General features: G+C 45.0%; 1 long non-coding RNA gene across 1 annotated transcript; it reads left to right on the top strand.

The window, feature by feature from the left end:
• The first annotated feature begins 523 nt into the window (after positions 1-523).
• On the top strand, positions 524-7,303 carry LOC309374324. The gene is made up of 3 exons (XR_014170523.1): positions 524-782; positions 3,613-3,681; positions 7,062-7,303. It is a non-coding gene; the product is annotated as an uncharacterized lncRNA (long non-coding RNA).
• The last annotated feature ends 1,239 nt before the right edge of the window (positions 7,304-8,542 follow it).

Genomic DNA, 8,542 nt, shown 5'->3' with positions numbered 1-8,542 from the left:
AATTGCCAAATTAGCTGGATCATGACTGTGCATGTTTAACACTCCTGTGGGCAGGTTCTACATACATACCTGAAGACTGGAATTAACTCTGAGCCATCTCTCAGGGTTAGCAGAAGCAGCATATCCTATGGGGCTTTCTTTGCATTCAGATGTCAGGACTGGATTAATCATTCTGCTAAGTAGTCTCCTGAATGGGGTCGTGCCATGTTGAGATCCTTTCTATGGTGCATTGACCTGAGATCTCTCTGGGGTGTATATATATTATGCCAAGCACACTGCGTTCTTCCAAAAACCCACCCAGATGTTCAGGGTTAGTTTCTATGTTGTTCTGATGATGTGGTTGCTACTGAGATGAATTACATGAGCACTCAGGCATATGCAGGAAGGGCTGCCCACATGATTTGGAATCAACCGTATCCAAACATTACCAGGGATGGAGGAATGGTTCTTGTTGACTCCAACAAAAGGATTTGGCTTCCTGGCAGCAGCTACACCATGATAAGCACCTGCTCTTTAACAACAACAACAACTGTGGTGACTTTATGACAAGACAGTTTTGCTTAGAGCTGGTGGCTAGTGACCATTGGGATTGGTAGAGTGGAAGGCAGGGAGTGGTAGGATGGAAGGCAAGGAGGTGAACAGTAGGTGGCGCTACAGCCAATGACAGGCAAAGCTGACCAATTCTAGTTTTACCCCTTCTTCCTCCCTGCAGAGTTCTATGAGAGTAACACTGAAATTCAGGAGGAAGAAGCCAACAGCCAACGTCATCCTCTGGACTGGATGTAAGTAATTTAGATACTGTATAGTTTTGATCTGGTTTTAAGGAAGAAGAAGGGATAGGGTTTTATGAAAGTCTCAGTTTCAAGCTTATCCACATTGATTTTTTTTTCTGTTTTCCATCTCGCCCCTTGATTTCAATAAGAAGCAAGATATTTCCAAGTTCCACTAAAAATGCAAACAATTCTCACATATATTGTGCATTAATATTCATATAATATTGCATACACATTATGCAGATATATACATTCCAGGTTTCCTTAAGTAACCAGCTCATAAACAGATATGTACAGCAATGCCTATAACTGTAGAAAAAATATTTGTGCATGAGTAACTTACCAGTTGTGCTGCAGAAATATAGTACAGCATGAAGCTCGACTCTTATTACACACAAATACACACTGCATACATACAGAATTTTGCATATTATAAGTTGGGCTTTTTTAGAAAACACACAATGCGCAAGCAGCTTGAAGATAAGATGGATCTTGCAAATCTCAGTTGGTTTGGAATTGCCAAATATTATATATAAATCCATGTAAAATGGATTCCTCCTTCATCCTTAGGGAGAACACTTAGGAACAGCTTTAAATCACAGTAGCTGTTCCAGGAAGGTACAGAACTCTTAAGATAGGGAATGGCCTTATACTGGCTCTACCCATTGATCCATCTGACTCATTAACAGCTACTGTTGGTAGGAGTGGTCTAATAAGTCATTTCAGATGCCACCCTCCTAATCCTGTTACCTGAGATTAACTGGAGATATCAAAGATTGGACCTGGGATATTGGATGAGTTAGGCATCTGCCCAGTCATTGAGCTGTGAATTATCATATATCCCTATATTATATTATAAATATTATACGGTGGTACCTCTGGTTGCGAATGGGATCCATTCCATAGGCCCGTTCACAACATGAAAAGAGCGCAACTCACAGCGGCGCGTCTGCGCACATGCGGGTTGCGACTCTCTGCTTCTGCGCATGCACGTGACGTCATTTTGCACTTCTGTGCATGCACAAGCGGCGAAACCCGGATGTAACCCTTTCCAGTAATTCCAGGTTGCCGCGGGACGTAATCTGAAAGAACGTAACATGAAGCAGATGTAACATGAGGTATGACTGTATTATTAAGGCCCGCAAGGTCAGTTAGGTTGGTTTTATTCTGATTTATCTCGGTTTGCTTTCTTTTATTGCATCTGCCAAGAAGCTAGCCCCACCCTCCTAGTTGTTTCTAGTTTCAACCTCTCCATTCCCCGGCCCAGCCCAGAGCCCAATCGAGCCTCATCACCCCAAACAATCTTTTTTCTGGACTTCCAGAACCCTACCAATTTTGGCAGAGGTTTAAAAATAAATTTAAGTAGGCACAGCCCTTGCCTGGGGGAGTCAGTTGCTCCCACCCTAGTTATCAATTTTTTGATGAGGGAAGAGGGGGCATTAAAAGTTCCTCCTTAGCTGTTCTGCACAGTATATGTGTGGTGAAAGAGTACAGGTAGCCGCATTCACTGCTGACATTAGCCCCCTGGGACATTAATCAAGGGAGACTGCGGCCCTCCAGCAAAACAATACTGACCACCTCTGAGTTCTCTTTCTCTCTCTCTCTTATTCTCTCCCACAGCAGTCTATTGTTCTTTGTATATGCAAATACCATCCTCGTACCCTACGAGTGTCCCGGAAAAAACAGGACATCCCTTTTTTTTCTCCTCACGAGAGAACAGTGGCTATTTTGGACATTGCGATCCCGCATGATTTCGCATCACGGTTTCCCCATGAAAAAACTTTTTTTAAAAAAGTGGTGCAATCTCTCACGGCACCGCAAAATGCACATTCATGGGTGCCATGCCGCCCCCACAAAAAAAATGCTTTTCCGGGGAGAAATCACAGCACAAAAATTGTGCGAGATCACGGCCTCCAAAATGGCCGCCGTTCTCTCGCAAGATCGTGTCCCGGATTTTGTAGTCAAGGGGTGGGAGGGTATACATCCTCCCTGCCCTGGCGTGGCATTAGGCAAACTCGGCCTCCAGGTGTTTTTGAGACTACAAGTCCCATCATCCCTGACCACTGGCCTTGTTAGCTAGGGATCATGGGAGTTGTAGGCCAAAAACATCTGGAGGGCCGAGTTTGCCTATGCCTGGACTAGAGGGCAGGGAATCCAGATGAATTGCCTCCAACCATCACTTACCTTTCACTGTCCATCTTGTCTCCTATGGAGATGCACCTTCTGAACATCACAGCAAACAATCTGCCCTACCATTTCCGATAGTCACCGGTCCACAGAAATCTGCTGGGAAGCCATAGGGTGGTGGTGGTCATTCTGTGATCTCAAGAAGCCCCTTGCCTGCTCTCCATTGTTCTGCCAGGTTGAGAAAGTGGTGACCTTCAGTGCAAACCTTCCGCCCATTTTGTTTTCCTTCCTGGCACCATCCCATGAGTATGAAGGATGGAGCCAGAAGCATTACAAGTGACTCAGGTGTACCCCGGCACGATAAAAGATCCTGAGCTCCGCTTCCTCTTACTCACATCGCAGATATTGCTAGAGTAAACAGTCCTCTTAGAAACACAGTTCCATCGAGGCCATTCCTGAGCCTCAATATCTACTTCCTGGGAGGTCGCCAAGAACATCTTACCGTACATGAGTGCGGTAACACAGGCGAGGGGAGTGTTCAAAGTGTCTGGACAGGAAAAGTTTGAATGCCAGCCAGAGGAATCTTTTGGTTTCAAAATGTTCGGGATTTTGAGCACTTTCCCTGACTTACAGCTCCATAGCACTTTACCACAAGAAGTTCAGACTTGTCAGCCATCAATTCATTAAAAAAATGAATGGTTTCTCATTTCAGGTGGACCTAAGCTGCGGAATTCTGAAGGATTTGGCATGAATGAGCACTAGATTTGGGTTCAGAGCTGAGGTATAAGAGGCTTGCTTCAAACTTATGATTCTCTGCACATTGTCAATGTCTAAGAGGCTGGCAGCTGGAAGTCCCAAAGTCACTGAGATGTACCAGCTGGACTTCCCTCCATCTCAGGGAGGTTTGGAGGTATCTGGAGGAGATGGTGGCTCTGCCAGTTAGGGAGGACAAATCTGTCCCAGGAAATGATCCATAATGAATTGAAAAAAATTGTTTAAAAGTACTTTCCCCAAAGTCCTTTCTGTTAGGAATAATTCAGACTAAAATTCCCAGGTGTCAAAAAAGGTTATTTATGTATGCCATTACTGTGTCCCATGTTTTGTTAGCCCCAAAATGGAAAACGAGCGAGGTCCCAACCAAAGAAGCATGGCAACTTAAGTTGACAGAATATGCACAACTGGCAGACGTAACATATAGAATAAGAGAACAAGAAGAACATATGTTTAGAGAAGACTGGAAAACGTTTATTGAATATATGGGAAATAACTGTGTACAGCTGAAAATGCTGGCAGCGTTAAGACAAATTCAACAGTGTAAATAAGTTTTGGTGGATGTAATAATGGAATACTGAATGGTATAGTTTCTGTAAAATATGCAGGGATTTATGATATGTAAAATGAACAGTGAAAAGGGAAGAAGGGAAGTCACTGTTATCTTAAGGATGTAAAAACGAGTACTTTAAATTGTAAAACAGAAAATTAATATATATATGCGGACAAATCTGTCAATTTCCATTCTCTCAATTTCTTCTTTTTCCAATCCTAAATTCCATTCTCCACATAGAAGTCATAGAATCATACAGCTGAAAGGGACAAGAGGGTCATCTAGACCAGTGTTTCCCAACCTTGGGTCTCCAGCTGTTTTTGGACTACATTTCCCATCATCCCTGACCACTGGTCTTGATATCTAGGGAGGATGGGAGTTGTAGTCCAAAAACAGCTGGAGACCCAAAGTTGGGAAACACTGATCTAGACCAACCCCCTGCAATGCAGAACCCAGCTGTCCCTGGGTAGGCTCAAACTACCAACCTTCTGGTTAACTGCCAGATGTACTGACCCATTGCACAACCTGAGATTTCAGCAGAGTTTTTATTTTTATTTTTTAATCCTCGTGGAAATCCATCACCATTTCAATGTGACTTTCTCCTCAGAAACACATCTTTGTATGCTGCTTTGACATCCATGTTTCTGCAAGCAATTTTATCCAATGGAATGAATTTCCGTGTGCTGTTTTCACCAATACGCACATTTTGTGCACCTTGTAATATATGCCCCCCTTTTTTACACATTGCTTGGCTGAAGTTACAAAGATGAAAGGCGGCAACACTAACCCTGCTGTGTGGGAATCCCTTCAGACCATTGCAATGCCTGATGACAGACGGCAAGGTCGTGCAGCCACAGCAGTGACTAGAGGAGGAATGTCCACTGGGAGGAACACAGTGCAAAAAAAGCCTTAGTGCATCTGCAGCAGCACAGCTAGATGCCTTCGTCTGCCTCAACTGCAATACAACATTTGTCTCTACAGCCACAGCAGGCACTGTAGCCTTCCAACAGTTCGACTTCACCCCTGAAGGCGCACTCCTCCATTATCTCCCAAGACAGACAGATGCCAACAGCAACTTGGCTGAAATAATGCGCTGCAAAATTCAGAGGAGTGTGAATTTCAAATGACAACTGTGCTGGGCCCGGGGGTAAACCCAAGCAATGCTGTCCAGATCCGGTCCCAAATCCATGGGTTCTGCGAAGAGTCAGTCCAACAGGATCAAGGCAGGAAACCAGGCTAGTTCAGGCACAGGGTCACAGGCAGGATCTAGCAAACAGCAATGTTGCTCCCGCAACCTGGGGTGGGGTCCAACAGCCTTTTATCTCTGTTGGGGTAATGGCCGGTCCTGATCCCCCAGTAACTCACTTCCCTGTCTCACCCGAAAGCAAGCACTCCTCCTGCAAGTAGTCAGGTCTCTCCTTCTCTCAGACCTTAGTCTCTGCAGCTCAGGAGATGTCGGTGGGTTACTAGACCCAGAGGCCGCCTTAGCCTCTCCTCACCCAACTGGTGGTGGAGAAGAAGAAGAAAAAGAAGAGTTTGGATTTGATATCCCGCCTTTCACTCCCTTTAAGGAGTCTCAAAGCAGCTAACATTCTCCTTTCCCTTCCTCCCCCACAACAAACACTCTGTGAGGTGAGTGGGGCTGAGAGACTTCAGAGAAGTGTGACTAGCCCAAGGTCACCCAGCAGCTGCATGTGGAGGAGCGGAGACGCGAACCCGGTTTCCCAGATTACGAGACTACCGCTCTTAACCACTACACCACACTGTTTTTTAGTGGAGCAGCTGTAAGAGATGGCCCAGCTGAGGGAAATGAGGTAATCCCTGCATCTGGAGCCAGGGCAGGCTCAGGCCTCTGACTCGGCCCAGCTGGTGCTTGTTGCAGGGGAACCTGTGCAGACTGGGGCTCTTCAGAATCAGGCCCCAGACTTGCTTCAGACACCGCCTGAGGCAGAGGATCCGGTGCGGACTGAGACTCCTCTGGTTCCGAGTCCGAGCCCGAGTCCCAGGCCATCACAACAATTGTGTTTTGTGGACTTGTCAATTTGGAAGGGACCCTTAGGGACATCTACGCAGGAATTACAGCTAAGGTATCCCTGACAGATGGCCACCCAAACTCTGCTTAGAAACCTCAAACGAAGGAGAGCCCGCCATTTTCTGAGGTTCACATCTTGTTTCGGATAGTGTGAATTTCTTAGGTTTACCTCTTGATGAAGACTGAACTGAACTTTCTCCCTCATTCCTAGTGCCAAACTGGACACTTCGGAAGGATAGGAAAAAGCCCACCGCCTCCCTCCTCCCTACTCAAAGTATCCCTTCTGGAAAGCTATTTTCCACTTCAGACTTTCCACAATCCTCAGCCATCACAGTACTGAGTGGATCCTTTTAAGATGCAGTGGGATCACTCACCGGTAACATTTGCAACCCTGGAATATAATATATCTTTATTTGCAGCAGGGCCTCATGTTCCACCCCCCACCCATGGTTGTTGCTGGGTTTTTTAACATAAAGACAACCATTTCAGTCTGTGCGGATAGGATCTATATATATAAAGGCTGAAATTATGGCTTGGAAAATATTTGTGCCAAGGTATTTCTATAGGACCAAGCATAAGCAGGAGACATTTCTAAGCCTGGAACATTTGTGGACAAGTTTCTGACATGTTATTTAGGTTACGGTGATTGGAGCAGATGTGTCACATGGAACATTTCCTGTGCTTTGATTGGGGGAGTGCGGGTTACACCTTCAATGGACGGCCCTTCAGTTGGTCAGAGTCCAGTCAGTGCTCTCTCTGTGTGTTTCTGACATTGACACTCTTTTTCCATATCTGTCTGTGCCAGAGAGACTTGGTTACTGAAATATTCCTCGAGAGTTCATGCAACTGCTCCTTTGAAAGATACTGCAGGAGATCTAAATAAGCATGTGTGCCTTCAGAAGCAAAGCTAAATTTACATTTTATTCACGGTGGGGTAAACATTTGAACAATACCTTCTTCTGGAAGGATCAACCTTACCAGCACCTGCCTGCTTTCAAAATGTCGAATTTCAGGTGGTCCCCTTCAAGGAACCTGCTCCCTGCCCTGAGTATCCTAATATGGAATCCTAATCATCATCATCATAATGTTTAGCGTTTCAAAACAAAATTATTAATTTTATTAGTATTCTCCACACAACAACAACAAAAACTGAAAAATAACAATACACAAAAAACAAAAACAAGCATACGAAAAACGACAACACAATTCCAAATCTTACAAATTAATAATATAAACACTAAAAAACAAACATTGACTTCCACCAATCCCACAGCACCTCCTTTACCTCTCATTGTGTCTTCCTGTTTTCCTGTATACCTTATCATCTCTACCCTAGCATCTAGATATAAATCCGTCTTTGTTATCCTTTCCCTTCACAAGGTTATTCCAGACTCATCCAGATTTCTGTCCTTGAACTTTGGCTTTTAAGGTATTCATTTAGGCACTCCCATTCCTTTTTCACTTCACTTTTCGGTTTTTGCCTTATTATATCTGTCAATTTGGGTTTTTGTCTTATTATATCTGTCAAATTGACAGAAATTGACACATAATGTTTAGCATTTATGCATTTAGTGCCGTAACAAAATTGGTCCTCAGATTACGTATACGTCTTCTTCCATCGTGAAAGAGGCTTCCTTAATTCTCTCTCATTCTCAGGACACGTGAGACGGTGAGCTCCTGGTTGTTCCTTTCCAATTGGGGAATGCTGTCAGGGCTGGCAGCAAGTCCCACTGGGCTCAGCTTCACTAAGAAATCCCCCAGAATTTTACTAGCATGCCCTAGTAAAGGCAAAGGGACTTGCTTTCAGTGCCAACAGCAAGCCCTACTTCATCCACTTCCAGACAAAGTTTTGATTCACACCACGCCAGCAATCCCCTTCCTCTCAAAACAGTGTCTTTACCAACTGCACTGGCTCCTGGTGGAGTACAGGGTCAGGTTTAAGATGCTGGTTTTGACCTTTAAAGCCCTATGCAGCCTAGGACCCTCGTTTCTACAGAACCGCCTCTCCTGGTATGCCCCACAGAGGACCTTAAGGTCCACAAATGACAACACTTTGGAGGTCCCAAGTCGCAAGGTTGGTCTCAACTAGGGCCAGGGCCTTTTCAGTACTGGCCCCGACTTGGTTGAATGCTCTGTCACAAGAGACTAGGGCCCTGAGGGACTTGACATCTTTCCGCAGGGCCTGCAAGACAGAGCTGTCCCGCCTGGCCTTTGGTTTGGACTCAGTCTGACCCTTATGTTTCCCTCCCCTTCTGGTTTTGATCCATGGGCTGCTATTAAAATGAG

The sequence above is a fragment of the Podarcis melisellensis genome (assembly GCF_964234715.1).
Source record: "Podarcis melisellensis genome assembly, chromosome: 7".
NCBI classification, from domain to species: Eukaryota; Metazoa; Chordata; class Lepidosauria; order Squamata; family Lacertidae; genus Podarcis; species Podarcis melisellensis.
The sequence above is the reverse complement of the archived record's forward strand: the minus strand, read 5'-3'. Positions and strand labels throughout refer to the sequence as shown.